Here is a 13,584-nt window from a genome sequence, read left to right as displayed (position 1 = left end):
ATCGGACGATCTTCTGAATATGCAAAAGCAGGGCTTTTATACCAACCTCATCCCTGAGCTCGTTGGTTCGGACTTTGAATGCACCATGTTCATCTGTCTGTCCCCTTCGTGTTTGTACGAAGTAAAACCTCCACAAAAGATAAGTAACTGTCTCTGAGTCATTATTCATTCATTTCTGTGTGCAGGAAGCTGAAGGGGAACGAACCTAAAAATATTCCTATTTTACAGTCCTGTTTAGAATCTCCAGTTTCCTCACAACATTAGAAACAAAATTATAGACAAACATCGTAAAAGTAAAGGCTATAAAACCATCTCTAAGCAGCTTGAAGTTCCTGTGATGACAGTGGCACATAATATTCAGAAGTTTAAGACCCACGGGACAGTAGCCAACCTCCCTGGACGTGGCCGGAAGAGGAAAATTGATGACAAATTGAGGAGACGAATAGTTGGAACTGTGTCCAAAGAGCCCAGAACAACCTCCAAAGACATTAAAGGTAAACTCCTAGATCAAGGTACATCAGTGTCAGATCGCACCATTCGTCATCGTTTGAGCCAGAGTGGACTTCATGGGAGACGACCAAGGAGGACACCACTGTTGAAAGGAAATCATAAAAAAGCCAGACTGGAATTTGCAAAAATGCATGTTGACAAGCCACAAAGCTTATGGGAAAATGTCCTTTGGACAGATGAGACAAAACTGGAGCTTTTGGGTAAGGCACATCAGCTCTATGTTGGTAGACTCAAAAATGAAGCATACAACCAAAAGAACACCGTCCCTACTGTGAAACATGGAGGAGGCTCGGTTCTGTTTTGGGGCTGCTTTGCTGCATCTGGCACAGGGTGTCTTGAAGTTGTGCAAGGTAAAATCAAATCTCAAGATTATCAAGGCATTCTGGATAGAAATGTGCTGCCTAGTGTCAGAAAGCTTGGTCTCAGTCGCAGGTCATGGGTCTTCCAACAGGACAACGGTCCAAAACACACAGCCAAAAACCCCCAAGAATGGCTAAGAGAAAAGCGTTGGATTATTCTATGAGCCTAGATCTGAATCCCATTGAACATCAGTGGAAGGAGCTGAAACATGCGATTTGGAGAAGACACCCGTCAAACCTGAGGCAACTGGAGCAGTTTGCTCATGAGGAGTGGTCCAAAATACCTGTGGACAGGTGCAGAAGGCTCACTGACAAAAACAGAAACCGTTTAATTGCAGTGATTGCCTCAAAACGTTGTGCAACAAAATATTAAGTTATGGGTACCATCCTTTTTGTCCATTCCTTTTTCATTAGTTTTTTTTATAATTATGTTAATCAACAACTCAAAAGTAATAGCTGATTTTGATTATTTAATTTTCAATAAATTTTTATTTATTGTTACTTTTGAACGTTTTAAGTCATTTCAGTGAGCATTGTAGACTTTATTTCTTTAACTGAGGAGCACCAACAAAGTCAGCATCCAATTAAATGTGATTCCTAGTCTAATGCTTTGTTACTCACCGCTGTATATACACATCTCTACCAAAATGTCACATACCCATTCACCCAGTCACACATACATTCACACACTGGTGGCGCGGCTCCGCTGCCAAACACAGGCGCCCGCCTACCACCAGAGGCAAGGTGGGGTTCAGTGTCTTCCCCAAGGACGCATCGACACATGGGCGTGCAAGGCGGGAATCGAACCTGCAAGAAATCTAGTTCACATCCCCTGCAGGAAAGGTCATGACCAGTCCAACTGAAACTAATCTCAAACTTGCTGCACTCAATGTCAGATCTTTTTTAATCAATAATTTGATATCTTCTTATAATATTGATTTTATGTTGTTAACTGAAACATGGCTTGACAAAACACAAGAAACATCATTCTAGCCAAATCAACTCCCCCAACTTCATATCTGAATCTAAAATACGAGAAAGTAAAAAGGGTGGATGCGTTTCTGCACTGTTTAGAGATGATATTGCAAACCACCGATTGTAATTGGGTGTGTTTTCATCATTTGAGTATGTTTCCTTTACAATTGAGTTCAAGGAGTTTATGGACAAGCCTCCTCAGCACAGCCAAAGTTTCATTGATGATTTCTCTGAAATGCTCTCAGTTGTGTGCACAGGCTTTGAGGGTTTAATTATTACAGGTGATTTTAATGATCATAATGTCAATGACAGAAATGTAAAAGAGCTCAACACTGTCCTTGAAACCTTTGGTCTTATTCAAAATGTGAGTGGGACACACCCTGGACCTGCTCATTACAATGGGGGTTATCATTCCCAATGTCTGTGTGGTTGATGTCGCCCTGTCTGATCATTTCTGTGTGTTCTTAGACCTGTCCGTTGCTCCCAGACCACCACCTGGTCTTGCAGTTGTCTGAAGGAGACACATAAATGACAACACTTGGGCACAGTTTGCAGCAATGATAAACTTTGAAAACGCCTGTGGTGCTAATGTTAATGAATTAGTTAACTCTGATACTTCTAGCATTTTGAATGTTTTGGATGCCATTGCCTCTGTGAAGATGACAATCAGAAAAAGTAGACAGAAAGCTTTCTGGATGAACGATGATTTAGTCAGTGCATATAAAAGGCTGTGTCGCAGAGCTGAGCGGAAGTGGCACAAGTCAAAACTCCAGGCTCATTATGAAATATATAAGGGGGAACTAAATACCTACAACCAAATCTTATGCAAAACAAGGGTAAGGTGATTTTCTAAAATCATTGGAAGTTGCAGCAGGAACTGTTGTGTCTTGTTCGCAACAGTTAACAAATTAACAAACCCTCCAGCTCAGCTGCCAGTGGAACTGGTTTGCACAACTAAATGTAATGAGTTTGCTGTATTCTTCAATGACAAGGTTCAGGGGATTAAAAAAAGCCATAAAATCCACAACACAAATAACTACCCAACAGCCACCTAGTCACTCTAAGCTGTACCTGTAACTGACAAAACTTTCCAAGAGGTCATCACCTGTCTTCGTTTGTCTACATGCTGCCTTGATGTGTGACCCAATAGATTTCCAAAGTCTATACTGAACATTTTGTCAGCACCAATTACTCAAATAGTTAACATGTCCCTTCAATCTGGAACATTTCTTGAGGCCTTAAAAAACTGCAGTCATTAAACCTCTCCTGAATAGAGCAATCTTGATGTCACAGTATTGAACAATTACAGACCCATCTCAAAGTTTCCATTTTTATGAAAACTCCTTGAAAAAGTTGTTTACCAACAGCTCATTGATTTTCTCTCAATAAACAATTTATTTGATGTTTTACAGTCAGGTTTTAGACCCCATCATAGCACAAAACTGCTCTTATCAATTTCTGTCTCTGCCCTTAGTTGGTTCAAGTCCTATCTAGAAGACAGGAAATATTTTGTTGAAATTGGGGGTTGTATCTCAGACTACATGGCCTTGAACTGTGGGGTGCCCCAGGGATCAATCCTGGGACCCCTTTTGTTCAACCTCTACATGCTGCCACTAGGTCAGTTAATTCGCATTAATAAAATATCTTATCACTATCCCTATGCAGATGATACTCAGATCTATGTGTCACTGACAGCAGGTGAATATGGGCCGGTGGATTCAATCAGCTGTCGCATCAAACAGATCAGTGCTTGGATGCAAAACAACTTTCTCCAGCTAAACTCAGACAAGACTGGAGTCATTGTCTTTGGTCCACAGAAACAAAGAGAAAGTGTCAGCAGCTACCTTCTCTCTCTGTCTCTAAAAGCTTCAAATCAAGTTAGAAACCTAGGGGTAATCATGGACTCTAACCTGAACTTTACCAGCCATATCAAGTCAGTTTACCATCTGAAAAACATTGCAAAAATTGAAAAACATAGTGTCAAAGGCAGACCTGGATATACTTATTCATAAATTTGTCTCCAGTAAGTTAGATTACTGTAACGGCCTGCTCATTGGCCTCCCCAAACGAGCTGTAAAACAGCTTCAGTACATCCAGAATGCTGCTGCTCGAGTCCTGACTAGAACCAGGAAGTACCATCACATCAGTCATGTGCTCAGGTGTCTGCACTTTCTTCCTGTAGCTCAAAGAATAGACTTTAAAGCTGCTCTGCTTGTTTACAAGTCTCTCCATGGTCTTGCACAAAAGTGCATCTTTGACATGTTAGTATGAACCATCACGGACTCTAAGGGCCTCAGGGACCGGCCTCCTGTGGGTGCCTAGAGTCAGGACTAAACAGGGGGAATCAGCGTTTCAATCTTATGCAGCTAAAAGCTGGAACAGGGGTTGTAGTTTAGGTTGTAGCCGCGGTTACATGGGCAAATCAATGGTCGATTAAAATTCAACCGTGTACATGGGCCCAGAAAGACTTTTTCCGATTAGAACGAACGTTCACATGGTCACACTTTCGGTCAGAATAATTCATTTGGGCATGCGAAGTAGTGTTGAAACTCCCGGAAGAGGAAATGAGTCCCACTGTAAACAAAGTGAGTTGCCATATACATTTATGCAGCAGCTTGGTAAAATACGAGATGATCTTCTTAACATGCTTTTGTTAATGTTACAGTTATTATGAAGCGCCTGTTCGCTCATCGTTTTATTTTTAATCTGTGTTGTTGGTGCTTTTTTTGTGGCAGAATGAAGCCAGAAGAAGGGTTAGGTGAAGGCTAACATGCGCTAACAACAACATTTAGCCTGGATGAACATAAAATCCATGCGGGGAAATGCCGCAATCTGCATCTTGGGTGCACGTAAATATGTGGCAATAAAATCAGCCTTTATTTTGTCGGGACACGACTGGAAACACAAATCCATGGGACTGTTTGAACAGTTTCTAAGGACTGGGCGACATTTCTGCTTTGAAAAGCTCACACATCGCCCCAAAGCCGCTGCACTGTCAGAAAAAATGTGCAAAATTTGTACCTTTAGAGGTACAATGGCTTGTCACTGGGGCAGTACCCTCAAGGGTACAAATGTTGTACCCTTTCATATAGGTGCGTATCTGTACCCTTTCAGTATGTACCTTTCAAAGGCAAATATGTACCTCTGTGGACTAAATTGTACCTTATAGTGCTATGGTACCATAATGTACCTTTAAAAAAGGTACAAATTTGTTCTTTTAAGGGTACTGCCCCAGTGACAAGCCTTTTGTACCCTTTGATGGCAAATTTGTACCAGATACAGCACATTAAAAGACCAGTATACTGTTTATCACATTTATTAAACATTCAAAACAATTACAATTCTGACATTTTTCACAGTATGAATGTTTTAAGCTCCACAGTGTCACAACAGGATGCATATATTTACAATTATTAGCAATTTTACAATAATGAAAAATCTATATTTTTCCTTCAGTTCACATTGCATTCATTGTAACTATAACCTTAACATTTGATCAATTGTAAACAGCACATAGCACTTCAGTTACCATTTTTAAACCATGAAATAAAACTTGTGACATTAACAAAAGAAGCACTAGACCTTAAGTACATCTTTCTACTGCATTCTACATTTTCTAAAAATAGACAATAAAAAAGTAAACTTATAACCAAGTTTAAATGCATAATTTAAATAATAAAATGCATAAATGTGATAAGATAATATTGATAAGAATTCTAAAAAGAAGAACTATAAAACACACTAAAGATTACCAAGGATTACATTTTATTTGAATACCTAGTAGATCCTCTGCAAGCATCTCTTCTCTTGCTTCTTTGGAGACTTTGGCTAATGGAGCTTTTCTTTGAACAAGCTCAAGCACCTTTGGCACAATACTGGTAAACGCCGTCCTTGAAGCGCTGGCTTAAACTGACAGGTGATGGATGCATTCGGTCAACATCATCAAACAACTGAAAATTGAAAAAAATTAGAAAATTAATCATTCACTTCAAAACAAACAAAAGACAATACATTCTAATATTCTTTGTTGCCTCTTTCATTGCCATTTCCCTTTAGTGATCTCATTGTATAAATATTACTTGGCTTGAATGACTATATATTTATATATAAGTTTAGAAAATTACAATGTTTTTACAATTGAGTTAAAGCTGTTAATGATCATTTTAGCAGATGCCTCTGCTTATATTGACATTCAAAATGTATTTTAAGCTGAGAACCGATTTAAAATGTCACTGACCCCTGAGGTTGTCTTCAAGAAAGGGTACTTCTTTAGTATATCCTCTCGCACCTTGCTGTACTGGATATGCAGGACATTCACATGACCTTCAACGGATGATGCATCCTCACCAATGACAGCAACGGCCTATTGGATCAAATTTGAAAGTCCATATTAATAATGATAAAAAATACAACAGCAATCAGTGATTACTGGGGTTAAAGCACTTTAAGATGATGTTTAAAGACAGTTTGTGCAGAGTGGTTTGGAGTTGATCAGAAATTAACTTCTGAGTTGTAGCTATTGACACAGTAGTTACCCTCTGCTGATGTCCGATCATCCCTTCGTTTACGCCCTCTCCCGCTAGCTTACAGTCCTTCCAACCTAAAACTAACATTAGTGGTGAAACCAAAATGGTGAGCAATATTGAAGCTTTCTGGCCATAGTTTAGATCCAGCTCAGACAAGTATGATGAAGATGTTAATGGATCTGTTTGTCTGCAAGTGGACACATCAGAATAGAGCAGAGGGACTCGGACCAACTTCATTTCATGTGGTGCGTCACAATAGAGACCTTCCTCAAACTGTATTTATTTTGTCTGCTCCTGATTCATCCCAATTTGAGTGAATACTCAGATGTGCAGTTTTAAACGTGTTCTTTTAAACGTGCCCATCATGATGGGAAATTAAGGCCTTTTAACTCTGCAAAACAGTCCTGTCAAGAACTTGAAGGTGATTTCCAATTGAACTGCAGAAACCATGTCCCAGAAAACATTTTTCCCCCTCAATAACTGCATAATCAATGTCTGTCTTTGTATAATGATAATAATGGATTGGATTTATCCGCGCTTTTCAAGACACTCAAAGCGCTTACAGTGTGTCCATTATTCATTCACTCCTCATTTATACTTGGTGATGGTAAGCTACGGTTGTAGCCACAGCTGCCCTGGGGCAGACTGACAGAGGCGTGGCTGCCATTTCGCGCCTACGGCCCCTCTGACCATCACCGGGATCATTCATGCACATTCACACACCAGTGGAGCCACACTGGAGGCAAGGAGGGTGAAGTGTCTTGCCCAAGGACACAACGACATTTTTTGGCTGGTGGGAGCGGGGATCAAACCGCCAACCCTTCGGTCATTGGACGACCCACTCAAGCACCTGAGCCACTGTCGCCCGTATAGTCAATATCTTGTTAATTATGCAGAGCTTTGTTGAAGGAAATACAGAAGAATTATATGTTTGTATGATGAGGACAGTATTCCAGAATGTATTCAATGTGTTGTGACTTACTCGGTGCAATCTGCTGTTTCCCTAGAAAACTTTAAACTAGTTTGGATGATCTGCATTACTGCACTGTTTGACAACTAAACTGAATTGGAAAGACAGCATGACTTTGAACGCTTGAAATGACTTTGTGAAAAGATTATTTACTTACTTTGGCAAGAGAGATGTCTTCAACTCTTCGTCTTGTTGTAGGACTGTGTTGTAATATTATGGTGTCATCTAAGTCCACTTCAGTATCTCCACTTGAACTGGTATTGCAGCTCTTTGCAGGACAACTCGACTGATCTGTCAAAGTATTAAAGCTTTCAGTTACTGTAATATTTAAATTAGTATGATAGCAAAAACAAAAAAAGTAAAAACAAAGATTTTTTAAATACTGACCGACTTAACAGTTTAGCAGATTTAATATCTTGTCTAAGACAGCAATAGGATAAAAAACTCATACTTATTTGCCCGTGTTTTGTTCCCCACACTATCCTGTCAAATAAATCATTAACCCTTAGACTCCTATTGATGCAAATATACAATCAAAACTCTTCAGCTCAAAAATTTTCTTAATATAGCATGTACTTGAAAGCAAAAACACAGGTCGTTTCCCTTGGAAGTAAATTCAGGCATCAAAGGGGAATTTACCCAAAACCATTCAAAACAAAATAGATAAATTACAATTTAAAAGAATAACTTCACCTTCTGGATTTGTATCTTCAGCCAGACAAATCTCCAACACACCAAGGTTTGGGTTTTTCAACTGGAGATCAAAAACCTGCTCATCAACTTCTGTCTTTGAGTCATCAAACACTTTCAAGTCCAAGGTTGGGATGTTGAACTTTTTGGCAGCTGTGAACAAAGCAAAATTATGTTTAGAATACAGCACAGAAATTATCTTTAAATTAAAAAGCAATTAAAAAAATCTGTTTGCATCACAGCTGACAGTTTATCCACAAAGTTGACTGATTCCTGTAAAGAAAAATGCTGGAAATTGTGATGTTTCCACTCACCGCATTCCCAAAAGGATTTGTAGGTCAGCTGAACTTCAAAACATTTATTTTTTGGGGTTCGACATGTTCACGCACAGCTTGCATCTTTGGTGGGAAAAAAAATAATATACAGTAAACCCTTGTTTATCGCGGGGGTTACGTTCCAGAAAGAACCCGTGATAGGCAAAATCCGTGAAGTAGAAACCTCTATTTAAAAAAAATATATATATATACAATTAAATACTCTATTATACATTGAAAAGAAAGAACAAACCGTTTTACAGGCTCAAGCATTTGTTTCACAAATCAAAGTACTTTAAAAACGTTTTTTTTTTTCAACAAATAACTTCTGTACTGTACTGTCAAATAATAATTTGAATCATCGATGTGAACAGAAGGCTTCAAAACGCGGAGATTAGCCCCGCCCACCGCGACCCGAGAGTAATTAAATTAAACGGGAGAAAATTTAAAATGATCATGAAAAAAATACAAAGTACAAACGGACAAATAGTGGCTCAGGTGTATTTCAATGCTCTTCAGTCTGAGAAGCTGCAGTGTTTTCTCCTTCTCAAGCCCGCGGTGCAGCTGTGTGTGTTTGTTCGGGAGAAGAACATAGTGATTGACAGTTGGTGTTGCTCTTTTTCTATGGGTTTTAGAGAAACTTGAAATTGCAAGATGATTTGCATGTACGTAATTTGGAAAGCTGATTTACGTACGTGTACATATTAAACTGCGACATTATTGACGCACAGGTAGAGAAGAAGCGGAGTGACTTTTTTAGCCAATCAGAATGCAGAACACAATGCACGACGCAAATCCGTGAAGTAGCGAAACCGTGAAAAGTAAACCGCGTTATAGCAAGGGATCACTGTATTACAAAAAAGAAAAAACATTACAACACCAAAAAGTACCAACACAGCATTTATTCAGATCCAAGCCCTGTTCCAAATAAATTAATACATTTTAAAATAGTAATGGCAAATATACAGTTCACACTAGCTGCCACAGCAATGTTGCAGAATTTGCAGAACTGCTAAAAAAAAAAAAACTGACGACAATGCACTGGCTTCTAAGGGCCTACAGATTTATTTCTTGGAAGTTCATTTAAATTTTTTTTATTTTTTCCTGGTTTATAGATGAGTTTTTGGTTTGGGAAATCGTGACGAGTATCTGGAATCACAGACCTCCATTAAAAAAAAAATAATCTGCAGGAGAATGATCAAAATCAACAATACACAGTGTAAACTTCGCTTGACCAACAATGAGCGATCATGACAACCTAAGTCTCTGTCACTGTCTTGCATTCGAGAAATGGTGGCTGCGCGCGCACAGCAGCTACGGCAGGCTGACATATAAATGGGAAGGACCGCCATACTGCGGTGTAAAAAAAAAAAAACGCTATTGGACTCCTACACATTACAGATTAAAATGATTAACGCATTGAATTCGACGGACCTGATAAATATCAGTAGGAATTATGGAGCTGGTCGTTTCAAAAGTAGCTGGCTTCCTTACTAAGAAAGACAGAAAGAAAAAGAGGGGGGGGGGGGTAGGCAACAACAACCGGTGCATCAACGCCAGCGTACATCGGTAAAACGGCGACAGAATTATCTAGTGAAAAAATGTATATATTTCAATGTATTTAACGGAACGCGGTACAACACCAATAAAAACAACAGCTTAATTTATTTAATGGCTGCATTTAGCTGAACTTCAAATGGCTGAGGCTAACCGTTAGCAAACTCCCGCTCGTAGTTTGCAATCTCCTCACAGGCACATACACGGCGGAACAGCAGCATTCCACTACACAAAAGTTATTCCTTACAGATAAACTAACCGAACCCGCTTAGAACAAGTTTCCAACAAATGTTTGAGCAATTAGCAGACTTACCTCAGTCACAGCCTCTATCTTCCTCCGGCCGCTGCGGGATAACAAAATGGCGGAAGAAACGAAACTTAAGAAAGTAGAGTGGGCGTGGTCTCGCTGGTTTACTCCAACATATTTCCTCTACGTTTTTACACCTACTTAAATAAAAATTACTGATGGTAACTCCGAAAAAGTACTCTCTCATTTTTCCTGTGTTGGTACAAAAGCTAAAAGGTACTAATATGTACACTTAATGTAACGTAGTAACAGAAATTTACTTTTTTATGAGAATGTATGATTAGAAAAAAAATAACTTAAATTAACAGCTCAAAGACTAGAAATTTAAATTGAACTTAGGCCAAGTTAAAGTACACCATATAAGGTTAAAAACATCAAATAATTTTGTCTACATTGTGCTTTTGCTTTAAATTAAAGGCAAAATTTAAAACAACTCTTATATAAGTTAAAAAAAAAAACAGGCTCACACTAATACATGTTTAAAAGTTATTAGTTAGTTCCAAATAACCAACAACATATTAAATGATTTTGGGTGACGTTTCATACACTTTGAATTACTACTTTTGTCACACAAGTGATTGTACCTTTGTTTGTGGAATAAAGGGTCCAAATATGGGCCCTCTGATGGTTGGAAACATATTTGTACCTTTTTTATCCTTAAATGGTGCATATTAGTACCCTAAGGTGTATTTATGACTCATTTAGGGTACAAATTCACCATTTGTACCCTAAGTGTTCACAAACGTACCCCAACCGTACCCTTTTTTCTGACAGTGTGTGTCAGCTGGCAGCCCGGGCTCTGCTCGGAGACGAGAGACACGGTTGTCTTGAATTCGGCTTCTCGTTCACATAGAAGTGCGGTCCGAAACCTCCCACACGTAACAAAGTATCCTCCCTCCCCTGAAACACAAAGCTGTAAGTCCGGCTGCTCTGTTCAGAGACACGGTTCTGGACGTCTGGACGTCAGGGGGCACGAAGCGCTTCTCTTCGGCGCCCCCCTCGCCAGCGGTGTAAGAGAAGATTGGAAGGGAGGGCGTCCGCGGTTTGCACCGGGCGTCTGCGGAGCAGCCGGTCGGTCCTGTTTGAGCTCCAAAGCCTTCTCTTCCGTCTATGCATGACGTAAAACCAGAGCAGTAGTGACACACGATGGGAACAACAATCGGCATAACCCACCTATCTGGATCGGAAAGAAATTTTTGATCCGAACGCGTCTGATCGGGGCAGAGTATTCCGAACGGCGGGTTTACATGACGCATTTTTCTTCCGATCAGGCGCTCTTTCCGATTACTTTTGTTCATGTAAACGCAGATAGTGAGACAGGCCTCTACTGTGCTTAGGTTCAAATCTAGACTCAAAACATTCCTGTTTAGCCCTGTATGTAACTGAACCTTATCGACACCTTTTCTCTTTCCTTTCTTTTAAAGTAAATTTTATAATAATTATGGATGTTTTTAATCTTTGCACTGTTATGTATTGGGATTTTAATGCATTTTCTTGTTTTGTGAAGCACTTTGAATTACTCTGTACGAATTGTGCTATCCAAATAAACTTACCTTGCCTTTCCTTGTTTTGCTCAATCATCTGCAGGTTGGAACCTCCAAATTTCAGCTCAGTAACCATTATTCATAAAATCGGTTTTATGTTTAAAACAGTGTGAAGAGTAAGTGGAACCACAAATGACTTCCCTCTTAATGTGACAAAGTTTGTGAACTAAACAGTTCGTTCATTCATTCATTCATTTTCTATTCCGTTTAGTCCCTTTCGGGGTCACGGGGATGCCGGAGCCTATCCCGGCCACTTGTGGGCGAAGGCAGGGGACGCCCTGGACAGGTCACCAGTCTGTCGCAGGGTAGAATGTCCACAATCACACACCCATTCACTCTCACACTCACACCTATGGACAATTTAGATTTGCTAATTAACCTATTGTGGCAGCACGAGAAAACGGGTTGATAACGCCACCTGGGGCTACTGAGCCCCAGGAAAAGACTTTGGAGTAAGGCAGGTGCAGGTCCTGCTCTAAACCAAGGCAGAGGCTGTGGTTTGCTTTAAAATATAATTTATTAGAATTCAGTTAAAAACAATGTTAAGAAACTTTTTAATAAAACAATCCTTGATAAAAGTCAGTTAAAAATGTTCTGGAGGAGGAGCTTACCGAGGTGGCTAAAAACAGCATAAAAACAATGCAAACACCCCTTTGTGAATCACTGCACACGTGATGGAAAACCACACAGCACACTGGGACCCACCACCAGACACAGCAGTCCACCACCTCGGCCTCCCACCTCCTGAAACAAGAATAAAATTTACAATATCAATAAAAGACACACACAATTAAAAACAAAGATTAAAAAAGACGATTAGTGTTCAGGGGCGCTGGTAAGCCGCCCAACCACCGCCGATCAGCTGGTGGAAGCCGTCCACAGTCCGGTGAGACGCCACAGCAACGAGAGGTCTCCGTGAGCTGGGCGTTCGCTCCAACCGGTTCAGTCGTGGCGGGGGTGGGACCCGGACAGAAATCACAGTAAAAAAACAATAAAAGCAAAGCAGCAGCTTAAACCCCTATTTGCGGGGAGAGAAGGGCGTGCAGCCTAAAACACGTTCCTCAAGAAAAAGAAAAATAGTTTGCAGGAGCCTTAATTGTATGTGCAGGTGGAAGCCAGTTAAACATACCGGTCACTGAGAGGAAGGCGGATCTAGGTGAACAGAGTCACGTCACGCTTGCAGATCATTGCCGCTATGTTGCAGATGCGCCAAAGTCTGGCCGATTTCCTGTGTGCATGGAGCTGTGAACGAGTCTACTTGTCAGCTCCCACTCCCTATTAGATTCAGAGAACTCAAAACCCGGCTTACCTGCCTGCCAACCCCCGTTCTACTTCCCGATGCCTTGGATGTATGGCACAGCAAGTTCATGTCCGAAATTAACACAAGTGTGTTACTGCTGCCTCACAATTAGTGGGCGTGTCCTACTTGCAACACTATGAAGAAGACATCCGTTCCGTTGAACTGAACAGTAAATTACAAATTCTCACTGATGCCACAGTGCAGATAATTGTCAAGATTCTAAATTTTGATACACAAAAAACTACTTGGTGGCTGTGTTTGGAAAAAGTGAAACAAACCATGAGGGTAACCCTTGTGCTATCCTAGGCACTTTAACATTGAGAGTGGGCTCACTTGGACCACAAGACAGTGTGCTGAACCTTTTTTCTTCAATGAATTGTGATCTTCACTACATTTCATTACATGAAATCCTCGTCACCTTTATCCACCTTTGTCATGGTAGGGATGACACGTCATTGAAAGGGTGGGGTCATCTGGACCCCATAAGATGGCACAAGGGTTAAGGCAGGATTTATATGATTCTATACTGTCA

At 40.2% G+C, this 13,584-nt stretch overlaps 1 long non-coding RNA gene across 1 annotated transcript; it reads right to left on the bottom strand.

Annotated features, from left to right (window-relative positions):
- Window positions 1–5,744: 5,744 nt before the first annotated feature.
- LOC110013566 lies at window positions 5,745–7,731 on the bottom strand. Its single transcript, XR_002872353.1, has 3 exons — window positions 7,498–7,731; window positions 6,082–6,207; window positions 5,745–5,794 (listed from the first exon to the last, which is right to left on the bottom strand). It is a non-coding gene; the product is annotated as an uncharacterized LOC110013566 (long non-coding RNA).
- Window positions 7,732–13,584: the final 5,853 nt, after the last annotated feature.

This window comes from Oryzias latipes, chromosome 20, assembly GCF_002234675.1.
Source record: "Oryzias latipes chromosome 20, ASM223467v1".
NCBI classification, from domain to species: domain Eukaryota; kingdom Metazoa; phylum Chordata; class Actinopteri; order Beloniformes; family Adrianichthyidae; genus Oryzias; species Oryzias latipes.
Note: the sequence above shows the minus strand (reverse complement) of the source record. Positions and strands in the feature narration are given on the sequence as shown.